Consider the following 12,419-nt stretch of genomic DNA (forward strand, 5'->3'; position numbering starts at 1 on the left):
GTGTATATTCACACAGTAAAGGAGAGAATAAAAACTCTGCCGCGTATCTTTACATTTTACGTTAGTTGTTGCAGTTTCTTTTGGACTTTTACTCCCTACATTGCAGACATGCAACATTTTGTGGCCACTGAATGTGAAAAACAGCCTTTTTGAGTTTTCCATTTTTAAAACTGTTTGTCCAGCAGCTGATTCTCTGATCTGAGATGAGTAACCAGTCTCTTCCCTGACGTTAACTCCTGCCTCTCAGTGAATATTTAACCCTGAGACTTGTTAAAGAGGTGTCACTCCTCCACGCCGCTGGCGTTGCTTCGATAACACTCTGAGACGTTGGTAGACACAGCGGAGGGCTAATTAACCCCCCTGATTGCTCCAATTAACCCCAACACATTAGAGCTCATCAGAGGAGAGTGACGAGTTTTCCTCCGGAGCATGAACTCAGCGTTGAAGTGTCAGAGAGTCTCTGCAGGTCAGAGGCAGCAGGAAGTGATGTCAGATCTGCTGACAGCTGATCTGAGGTCTGTTCTGACGACGTCACACCTGCACCGAGCTGCGTCCTGATCAGAGTGAAGCTGATGTATAAACACGCCCACAACCCGCTCAGCAGCCAATCAGAGCTGCACAGGGAAGACAGGAGTTTGTCTTCATGCCTCATGCTGCGTTCCTGGCAACTCGGAACTGGGAAAAATGTCTAACCTCCAACTAGGAAAAGTACCATGGGAGTAGGATTTCGTACTTGTGAACTCGGAGAAAAAATCTGTACCCCGACTTCACGAGTAGCAGCTGAATGACGTCACACAACAAAGGCAGCTCCCATGGAAGCACATTACATTTAGCTGACGCTTTTATCCAAAGCGACTTACAATTGCTATACATGTCAGAGGTCGCAGAGGTCTGGAGCAACAGGGGGTTAAGTGTCTTGCTTAGGGACACAATTGATGGGTCACAGTGGGGAACTGAACCCAAGTCTCCCACACTAAAGGCATGCATCTTATCTATGCGCCACCACCACATGTTGTAGGTGGTAAAAAATAACTTAAAAGGCCTAATAAAGCATATTTGCATGTATTTAAATTAAGACAATAGCTACATTCGATCATATAGTAAAACCTTTTCTGCATGTAAAAAGATGTAGAAATATGTTATAAGGTAGCTGAAGAATCACATAAAATCTTCTCTGCACAGAAGTTATTGTTAAAAATGCCAAAACATTGGAAAACATTAGGAATTATAACCTTCAACACCGACAGACTATTGAGGATTACTGATGTAGCTTGACAGGTACACAGTTTACTAGTAACGAGGCTATTTATGTCAGTTGTTTGCATTTAAAAGGCCATCATTTTAATTAACATCAAAAGCACTGCTGAGGGTGCAACTTTGTGTAAAATTGTCACGCTTTGGTAGATATTTCAACTTGGATATTTCCCAGTTCCGAGCAGGCTGGAACGAGGCATAATGCCTCTCGGAACTGGGAAATGTCTGAGTTGAAATATCCGACTAGCAACCTCAACCTGAACACCCTGCTGTGTACGCACTGAGTTTTCCTGTCTTTTTAACACCGTTGCAAACTCGTCGCAGCTGATTGGGTAACACCTGAGACACGCCCACCAACTGGGAGAAAACATACCTCGAAGCCCGTTGCAAGGAAACATGTCGTTCAATCAGAAAACGTTGCAAACCCGTGCAAAACGTTTTGAGATTGAACTCGCCCCAGGTGTGAGACACGTATCAAGATAATGAAACATAACAGGAAGCAAAACTAGGCACAGACAGCAAACACAGACAATCTGCAAAACAAAACAGGAAGCAGATAATGACACTGAAACATGGACTGAACAGACAAAGCACTCAGACAAAAATGTAACTTGACACCGAACATAAAATACACTGAAACAGATGAGGAGACGGACAAGAACGACCGACAACCGACAAACCCCAGAACAGATGACAACGGACCAGCGACAACAAAACAGACCACAGAATATCTGTAAAATCTAAACTAATAAACACCTCAAAGAACTAAGAAGCTGGACTAAAAACTAAGATAAGAAAACGGGGACAGAAACAGCTGAACATGCAAATATACATCAACAATGCTGAACAGAGGAAACGCACGACATCAAAAAACTACCACAAAATAAATGAATGGATCACTTTGCTGATCCAGGGTGTGTGTAAGCCGGCTGCTCAGGGTCAAAGGTTAGTTTCTCACTGCGGCCGTTCAGTCTGTGAAGGAAAGATGAAGAAAGAGAAGAGGAAACGTTAGAAAGCTCTGGGGATTTGTTTCAAAGACGTCTATCTGCTCAGGGTGACACACGAGCTGTAGGTGGGAAATAACAAGAGCAGAAATAATAAAGGAAGTCGTTCCAATTAACAGATAAATTTAAATCCAATAATGAGATTATAATAAGTATGATATGAGTGAAGTGTTGTAAACTCAGGGGACGATCAGACGTCCTGTTGTCGCGCAGCAGAGGCGACATGAAGCCGCTCATGTTTTCATAATCCTGTTAAGATTTTATTAGTGAGAAGGTGAACTTTAAATCTGCTTCAGCTGCAGCCAGAGACCCAAACTGTTGTTCATGTCATCCTGCAACTGCTTGTTTCTCTGTGTAACACCTAATCTCTGAAACAAAATGAACTTGTGTTACGATGGACTGTTTCCTCCTCATGAGTTCATCACGGTTCAGTTAGAAATTTGTGTCGTAGAGGCTGCGAGCTCTCAATGGAGCTCGGCCCGTTATTGTTTACGTTGTAAAGTTCTGTTTCCAAAGTTTCCAAAAGGTTCTTCTAATGGAATTTATTTGTAGATGACTCTGTGGTGGAACTTCTGTTGAGATGAACACCTTGACGCCAAAACTTGTCTTTCTGTGGGTTTATTGAATCATCTGCAGACGAACAGCGACACATGCAGGACGTGAAAGAGTCCCGATGTCTCAGGGTCGGAGCGTTATCCCATCACAGTTCCACGTTCTCTCTAAAGTCTGAACACTGTGATGACATGACTGCAGTTATTCCACATATTCTGCAGCACATTATCATTAGAGTCACTCTGAGTCACCAGCGGTTACAACAATAAATACAAAACTGATCAATGCATCAATATGTGCCGCACAGAACATGAAACAACGCTGGGATACTGTGAAACTAAAGGTTAGCTTCAAGTAAAACAGAACATGCTAATGCTCTTAAATTTAACGATATTTTCTCATCTGTCCTCTGGTTTCACTGCCGGCTCCCAGGCCGACCAGTCAGTACTTAAATCTATAGAGTGAAAATATTCAAATTATTATTTTCATCGTTTTTTATTTTTGTAATTGTTCAGATTTTTTTATTTTATTTTAAATGTTTTGTTTATTAATACACACGTTTACAGTTTTATTTATTTATTTTAATTTTTAATTTCTTATTTTTTAACACACACACACACACACACACACACACACACATTTATTGTTTTTTATTTATTTTAATTTTTAATATTTATTTTTATGTATTTTATATATTTTTTATCATTATTTTTTTAAACACCCACTAACACACACGTTTACGGTTTTATTTATTTATTTTAATTTTTAATGTCTTATTTTTATTTTTTAACACACACACACACACACACACACACACACACACACACACACACACACATTTATTGTTTTTTATATATTTTCATTTTTAATATTTATTTTTATGTATTTTATATATTTTTTATCATTATTTTTTTAATCACCCACTAACACACGTTTACTGTTTTATTTAACGAAATGTATGAAATTAATTGTTCTTTTGTACTTTAATTGTAGCTTTGGCAATCTTGTCTACTTATCTACATTCATGCCAATAAAGCTAGATTGAATTGAATTGTGTCTTTGTAATCGGGCCTTGAAATCTTGGAAAAAAGCAAGTTGGGTAAAATCACTGTATGTAAGTATATCAAGTGCAATTAAATAGAATAATTCAGAGGTTTCAATACTACTTAGGTTCCAGTTACCTAGTAATTAATTACTGTCAGGTGTAGCGTCTATAATACTTGTGCAGTGTAATGTAAGCGTATTGTACATGTGAGTGTGAAGTCCATTTGTGTTCCTGTTGTTACTGCAGCTGAGTGTTAAGAAGTACTTGAGTACTTCTCTGTTTATTGTGATATAATAAATTCTTCAAAGACGACAGTTTGTTGTAACTCAATTATTTGCTCAACCCCTCACCAGGAAGATCATTTCCACGACAAGGCCCAGGACAAATTTCCCTTAGGCGACAATAAAGTTGATCTTATCTCATCTTAAATACAAGATTTTAAGTTTTGGACTTGCTCCTCAGCCCTTCTGCAGATACATGAAGAGTCTACAGAGCAGCTTCAGGTGGTGACTGTCTCTGTGTAAGTCTTGGAGCTTTCTTCCTAAACTTGAAATTTGCTGCAAACTTCCCCACCTTTAAGAGAGAAGCCCTGTCGTTCCTGTTACATGCAGTTTATTGCATCTTGATATGCTCATTTTACCTCCTTTTATCTTGTGTTGTACTGTACTTTTTTTTTTTGTACGTGTTTTATTTCCATAAAAGCCCTTCCAGCGAACAGGTGTTGCAAATTAGCAACTGCTACAAACACTGTGATCCAGACATTGGATTGCTGCTTTCAGTTTTAAAGTTTTATTAGTTCCTACCAAAAATAAACCATAGAGAAAATAAAGCATGCAGCTCACACTCTTTGGGAAGACACAAAACAAATTCCCCCTGCTTGATATGATGCAAACATTTAAAATAAGTGCGATAACAGACAGAACAACACGAGAAATAAACCGGAGCGACAAAATAAACTGTTAAACTGTAATTGGTTGTTTATTTAGTCTGTTAATGCTGTTCGCACGCTGGAGGATAACTGGGCCGATTTTGGATCCCATTCGCTCTGTGGCATTCAGACGTTCTGCCAGTTCGATCCCACGTTTTTAACGCCAGGTAAGATGTGAGAATCCTCTGGCGTGCAGCGTTGGACATGTCTCCCTCCAGTTTATCATGTGATTCTGTTGATGAATTTATTAAATGCTGTGAATCCTGAATCCTTCACGTCTTGTTTTGTCGTTTGTGACCGATCAGCTGCACGTCGGCGCTCGTCTCTCACACGTTAAAACACACCATCGACACTAAAGCTGCTGCAGTCAGAGTGTGATTTAAACATCACCATCAGAGCTGCTGACACGTTGGACCTTCAGCTGACGGAAACGATGACGCCAGCGCCCGGGGACACAAACTGTTTAATAGTATACGTTAGTACCATTAAAAACTACAGTTTAATAAAGAGATTACATGATATACTGTAGTTTACAGCCCTGTAGTAAACAGTAATATTGACCAACAGATAACTACGGAAGCCCTGAAAGGAAAGTGAGAAAGAGAATTGATTGATGGATGGATTGTTTTCTCGCCTTTGTTTATGACTTAAAGTTTCTATAAGGAGTTTTAACTGGTTATGAAACGGTCCCAATTTAAATTGATGCCTCTTTGTGACCTACATCAGCAAACAGCACCGTTACTGAGAAGACTGGCTATTTCTCTGTCGTTGTTAGGAACGGCACCGGGCCCACAAATCAGATCTTTAGTTAGGGCCTGTGTCAACCAACCAACCAGCTTTTATTTCAGACACATACGTCCATGTCAGTAAAATAAAAAAATAAAAGACACAATACAAGACACACAGTACAGAATGATGCACATTCACATTCCACCATAATTAAAACACATATAGACAAAAACGCATAAAATTCCTTTACTCATTACTCGTCACAAACGTAAGACTTGCACTTGTCCATCTTGGGAACAGGATTCTAAATGCATCATTAAAGGCCACCTGCAGCTTTTTCATCTTCACTGTAAGTGCACCACAGGTGGGCTGTACAGAGTGGAGTACAGTACGCTTTAAAAGGAGCTGCTTTAACATCGTCAGAACACATCTGGCTTGTGCATACAGCTACTGCGACACTGACGCTGCAGATCATCATCATCATCACATAAATCCTCCCTGATGATGTTCAGGTTCAGACATCATACTTTATAACATCATACTTTATTCACCACATTTAACACTTGGTCTACAAGGTTTGTTTCTGATCCTCTTTGGTTTTGGCAGTTGTTATAACCTGGCTTAAAAGGCCACAACAAAAGCGAGACACACCACGGCAACAATTTAACATATATAATAATAAATAAGACAAATTTAAAGGTGATACAGTATGGGGTATGAACTAGAGAGCTGCATTGGGATTGAGGTCCCGCGGGAGCAGGCAGTTAAAAAATATACTGCGGGTCCCGCAGTAGCGCTGATAAGATCGAATCAACAAACGAAGACCACAGTGAGTGTATGCGCCTGCTTCTGAGAACGTGCTGCACGGGCCTGATTCAAACCGGCGACTTTGGGTACGGGAGGCTAAACCCCACGGACACTGGCGTCACTCGCCAGTGCGTCTGTTAAGGTGTCGGGGAGTGAGGTTTACTCACTGCACAGCCTCGCAGGCTTCCGTCACACGGGCTTATACCATACAAGACCAAAGCAAGGCAAGTCTGAAATTTAGTTCTTACTGACAAAAATGAATGCAATGTTTTAAGTCGGGTATTCTGCCAGACATTTGTGTCCTTTTTACACTCTGCATGTCACCATGTTTGCGGGTTCGGGATGAAGAAAACAGTCCCGCGCAGGTCTCTAGTTTGATGCATATACCAATAAAGCAAAATCCTTATGAAATATGGAGGGACCCCTCGCTCTTGTAATTTTCTACGATTAAAATCGGTCAAATTCTTTGGACGCATCAAAAAAACACAAATATTGTAGTGTTGCGTCTTTACATCTTCCTTAAATGCGTAGATACACAAATCTGTACTGTGCCTACTTTTTAAACCAAATTGATTGTTTCCACCAAAGCGTTTTTCCTGAGGCCAGTTTCAGTTCATCGCAATGTGAGAAGCGTCACGTTTTTACAACATGGTAAAACCGCCAGCAGCGTGACGAGATTTGAAAAATCGAAAAAAACGACTCGTCACTGTCACTTTTTACCCAGCCGTCCAATCACAGTGCAGGAGGGGCGGGACAAACACCACACCGAGCCATCTCAGCTCTTGAACAAAACGATGCGCCTCCTCGCCGAGGTGTTTCCTCGCCCGCAAAATCTCACGGACCCCCTCGCTCTACATGTTTCAGCCTTCTCTTGGTGCAGAGCGAGTGGGCCTACCCTCCTCTGTGGTGACTCTTTTACAGTCAGTAAAATTAGGCAGCCTACTGGCAGCACATCGCCGCCACGGATATTATGTATCACAGCAACCACAGCGTCTCAGCCGGAAAAAACGCTGCGCCTGCAAAGCGCACCCAGCGGCGTTTTCAGCTGGTAAAAAACGCTTTGGTGGACACGGGGCTACAGTTGGTAAGTATAAGGTTAAACTTTTACAGTGACACATTTTTCCCACCTGCCTCTCAGGGCTTCCGTAGAATCATTATGCCAGCAGGTGTGATGATGGCGACCCCGTCCAACGCGAACACCTGCTGCTCACAGTTGGATCGTTCTGTTTCTAATCCGTCTCTCACAAATCACAAGGACTTTATGAAGAGACACACTCAGACACAATCTGAATTCCAGTCAGCGTCTGAGATGAACTCACAGACTGAACAGGAGGAGGATTTCTGTCTCTGTGACCTGAATATTAATTCCCGTTCAGGTCGTGTGGATGGGAATCGTTCCGATTGACCTGAAATCCAGACGGAGAGCTCACAGGTTCATTAGCGGGGACTGGGTTCCGTCATTAAGGAAAGCCAGACATTAAACAAGGATTACCTCCGGCTTCCTTCCCTAAATCCTGCTGCTGAACTCTGGCTCGTTAATTACAGAGACGCCCTTCAACCAGCAGACAGAGTTTCATTAAACAGAGATCAACATGAATCCAAACACTCGGACACGACGTCGTGATGCCGTTCATTTCACTTTTAGACTTTGCAACTGACTCAGACTTGCTGGCAAACAGTTCACTCACCTCTGAAGCTCACTGATGAACATGCTGCACCTCGTTTGCAGTTAGTCAGGAACTGTAATAAAAAAGTAATGATGTTACTTTACTTATTCCTGGATATTAAAAGTAATTATATACGTTACTATATTACTTTCACTACGTCACTGGGGACGCGTTCCTGCCCAGCACTGCTCGTTCGTTTGATCCAAACAGAAACTGTTAAAAGAACAATTTGTGCTTTCAGGAGGAGGTAGTGTCACGGGAAGGGCTGAGTGCAGAGGCGTGGACCCAAACGCAGACACAGGAGGACGCAGTGCAGGAGATTTATTATAAAGAAAGCCAAAACAGGCTTATACGGTAGCTCAAGGCGAGAGTCCAGACAAAGGCAAATCCAAACGAAAAGATAATCCAAAATTAAGCAGGGTAATCCAAAAAAACAAGGAACAATGTGTACAGGGAACAGAGCAAGCCAGAACGCTCAACATCAGATTCTGACTACTACAAAATAAACCAGGAGGTAAAGCAAGACTGAACTGAAAGAACTGAACAGAGAAAACAAGACATGGAATAAAAACTCTGAACCACGTAAACAGACTGACATCAAGACGACAGACAGGACTGAAAACCAAAACACAACGGGCCAAATAACAGAACTGACCAATAAACAAACCTCGCAGAGAAGTAAACTATACAGAGCAGACAGGCAGACGGCAACCAAGCATGGAATAAACACCAGATACTAACAGAATAAAACGCCCTGTGCAGCGTCTCTGACACGTTGCCAGCTGTAGTCTGAGAGTTCTGGTTCTGGTCTCTGTACCAAACCTGACAACCTCAAGGTGACGACACGACGCCAGGAAGCCACACCGAGAGTTGTTCAACTGGAAATAGTTCTGGCTCGTTACTCCACCTATGGCCCAATCCCACCGTCCCCCCTCACAGACTCACAGACCTTGAGGGTCGTCCTACTGTCAAATCTTCAAGTGGGCGAGGTCTCTCTCGTGGACATTTTGAGCCCTTTTTAGACCCTTTCCGTAAGTCCGCATTTCTGCAGACTTTGGCTGAGGGAATTGCCCACAGTTCATAGCGGTATGACGTGAAACACGGGGGGGCGGAAGTGAGAAAAATATCACTTCAAATCCGCATTATAAGAAAACCGTAAACAAACAAGCATCGACACCAACGCTGATGTTAAAGTTTGTGAAAGTTTTCTTAACATAGATTTAAGATGCTGGACAGAACACATGAAGTCAGAGGAAACCTGACTTTATTCAACTGTTTATTTTAGTTTTTGCTTAATGAGGCTGTTTGACCAACAATAGTGCATTAATGATTATTGGCAGGACTTTAAATCAGGCAAACACGTAAAATAAAAAGTTTGCAACCTGTTTCAGCATTTTGAGCCCCTGCAGCCTCTCAAACTCAGTCACTTTCCAAGTGACGTCAGTAAAGTCTGTGAGGGTTCAGGGCTCAGGGGGGACATTGGGATTGGGCCTAAACCTCAAACCTTGTCCAGACGGGAGCACCACATGTGGATCCATCCGCTGCTGGAAATAGTCCCCAACAGATGCAGCGTTTCCTCGTTTGAAACTAGCGGCAAGCAGCATCACACACTCACATGTAAACTTCTTTTTTCTTGCAGCTGCTTTTCGTTTACTTAGTGTTTAATGCTATGAACTGTGGGTAATTCCCCCAGGAAAAGTCTGCAGAGAGCCCTCCTGCATGATTTGGCAGTGAGACAGTCTGAGTTTGGATGACGGGATTCAGCCCCATAATAAATGCTAAAATTCTGTAAAAGAACATCCTACAAAACATCTCAGACTGTTTATTAGATGATTAGATCATAGTTTAATATTAGAATTTATCATATTATTATGTACATGTGACCTTGTAAGTGGGGGGGGGGCATGAAAAGGACTTATCTTCATCAAACAGCCACAGAGACGGATTTCTGATTTCTTCTTATGTTTAAACTCGGTGGAGCTCAGGTTTGACTTCAGGGAAGCAAAAGGACAAACTAGCTAGTATAACTGGGAAGTTTAACAAAAACATAGAAACCAAGAAATCAGCGGCGAGTGGCATCAGAAGGAGCCAATCACCTGCAGGAACCAGTAACCGGTCGGCCAATCATCTCTGCAGGCACCTATCTGCATACATTTCCAGTGACACCTGTCACACCATCACAACATTGTTTACTTTGTGATATCTGATATTGGTGAAATGTTCCCATCAATATTGTGATGCTGAATCTGACGTCAGGGCTGCACGTGTGTGAATATGAGCAGCAGGAGGAACGACGAGTTAGATTTGATTTGGTCGGCTGCAGGAGGCAGATGCCTCTGACATCTGGGCGATGTCAGCGTGTTGTCAACACATTGTTAGCGCCGCAAATGTGCAAACAGATTAACAGGCGGGAGGGAGAGCAGCCGAACTGCTGCTGCTGAAACTCGGGGTGAGAACGAACCTGAGAGAGACGGAAACAGCAAAAATAAAGTGACTGACAGGATCACCGTGGGGAGTCTGTCCGTCGGTAACGTTACGTTAACAGCACTTTGTCTTCCTTTGAAAAAATACTTTCGCCAGAACTTTGAAAAAACAGCTCGTTTAAAAAAGCAAATCAAATCTGATTTTATGTGGCTGATCCTGACAAAATAAAACACTCAGATGTTCCGTTCAACAGCGAGCAGAACGCAGAGGCTGCGACGGAGCAGGCGCTCTTAATGAGGTTTATTTGAAAACCAGGCGAAACTTACAGGTGTGGTGACGGTGACAGTCCAAACAGAAACCCCACAACATCCAGAGATGAGGAACATGGAACGAGATAAATCCAAAACCCAGAGTGTAGAACCGCATGAAACAAACGATGGACCAGCACAGAGAGAAGGGAGCAAACCACTCAAATACAACAGAAGGGCAGAACATAGTGACACACAGGTGAAAGCACGAGACAATCAGTGAGGCCACAAACACAGGAAGTCAAACAAGAACACTAGGAGCAGACTACTACAAAGTAAAACAGGAAGCATGAAGCACAAAACAACTCAGAACCGTAACAGTTACACTTAAAAACAAGCACTGTGCAGCTAAAAGGTGACCTGTTTATTCATTTCCATATATTCTGTATATATATATATATATTTATAATGTTACACTGTCGGATGTTCAGGTTAAACGTCGCCAAAGCTTCAAATAATGAGTCCCTGTGAGCCAAAACGTATAAAACTTATTGTTTCCTAAACTTCACACGTCCTGTGATGTGTGGAGCGGAGCAGCGCCAAAAGTCACAGTTATTTATTTGTTTTTCATGTTTATTTAACGACGAGTGCATCTGATGGACCAAAAATACCTGAGCTGGTTCGTGTGAAGACAAATACACAAGACAGGAAAACACAAACGTTTTGAAAAAGCGCCCTAATGGCTGCACGAGGAACCTGTCCATAAACTCACCACGAGGTGCCGAACTCTTCAGTCATGGAGTTAAAGTTCAATGTCGGGACATTTATTTGGGACAAAACTTAACATAGAAACATTTGCTAAACTTTTACAAGGATCAGTGAACAAGGTGGTTTTTGAATGTATCAATAAAACTTTTCATCATCATCATGACACCAAATTAAAAAAGTTAAAAAGAAAATGAAGATTGGTTTGGTCGGCCCCAGAAACCAGTCTGAGTCTCTGCGGTGATCTACAAACATGCACATCTCTGTAAAGTCCTTCCTCCTGTTCATCACAAGGAACTGATTCTAAAACCTTTGAATACAAGTTCTTGGAGACACTATTTGCCGGCGGAGGAACCTCCTTTTTCCACTGTGATGTGACACCGACCAGCACTACACCGTGTTACTGTTGGTGAATCTTACTCTGACGTTACTTTTGCATGTTGGGGCTTGACTTCCTGTTTATTTGTCTGGGAGCAGATGGGCTGCTGGGTTAATTAAAGCAGAGAAATCCTTCTGTGTGAATCACTGCAGCAAAATAAATCTCCTCATGCCACGAACTGAGGACAACCGGTGGAAACTCAGACTCATAAATATATTAAATAATTGTACTTTAAAATTTACAAATTATTATTATTTTCATTGTTTGTTATTTTAGTAATTGATCCTTTATTTGTTTTTGTTTTTTAAAATTTCACATTTGATACCGATTTTGTTGTTGTTTTTTCTCATTAATACACACACACGTGTTTTATTTATTTATTTTTAATATTGAATGTATTTATTAATTTTTTACACACACAAACACACATTTTACTTTTTTATTTATTCACTTTATTTTAATTTATAATATTTATTTTTATTTGTTATTATTAATTTTTTTACACACACAAACACACATTTTACTTTTTTATTTATTCACTTTATTAAAATTTTTAATATTTATTTTTATTTGTTATTATAAAATTTTTTTACACACACAAACACACATTTTACTTT

The 12,419-nt window shown here is 41.2% G+C and overlaps 1 long non-coding RNA gene across 3 annotated transcripts; it reads right to left on the reverse strand.

Annotated features, from left to right (window-relative positions):
- Positions 1-1,954: 1,954 nt before the first annotated feature.
- Positions 1,955-10,876, reverse strand: LOC123958364. 3 transcript variants are annotated; one of them, XR_006822046.1, is made up of 3 exons: positions 10,737-10,876; positions 8,008-8,059; positions 1,955-2,226 (listed from the first exon to the last, which is right to left on the reverse strand). It is a non-coding gene; the product is annotated as an uncharacterized LOC123958364 (long non-coding RNA). The 3 variants fall into 3 exon arrangements; XR_006822044.1 differs by lacking the exon at positions 1,955-2,226 and adding an exon at positions 4,880-5,015; XR_006822045.1 differs by lacking the exon at positions 1,955-2,226 and adding an exon at positions 5,116-5,242.
- Between the last annotated feature and the right edge of the window lie 1,543 nt (positions 10,877-12,419).

This window comes from Micropterus dolomieu, linkage group LG19, assembly GCF_021292245.1.
Source record: "Micropterus dolomieu isolate WLL.071019.BEF.003 ecotype Adirondacks linkage group LG19, ASM2129224v1, whole genome shotgun sequence".
NCBI lineage: Eukaryota > Metazoa > Chordata > Actinopteri > Centrarchiformes > Centrarchidae > Micropterus > Micropterus dolomieu.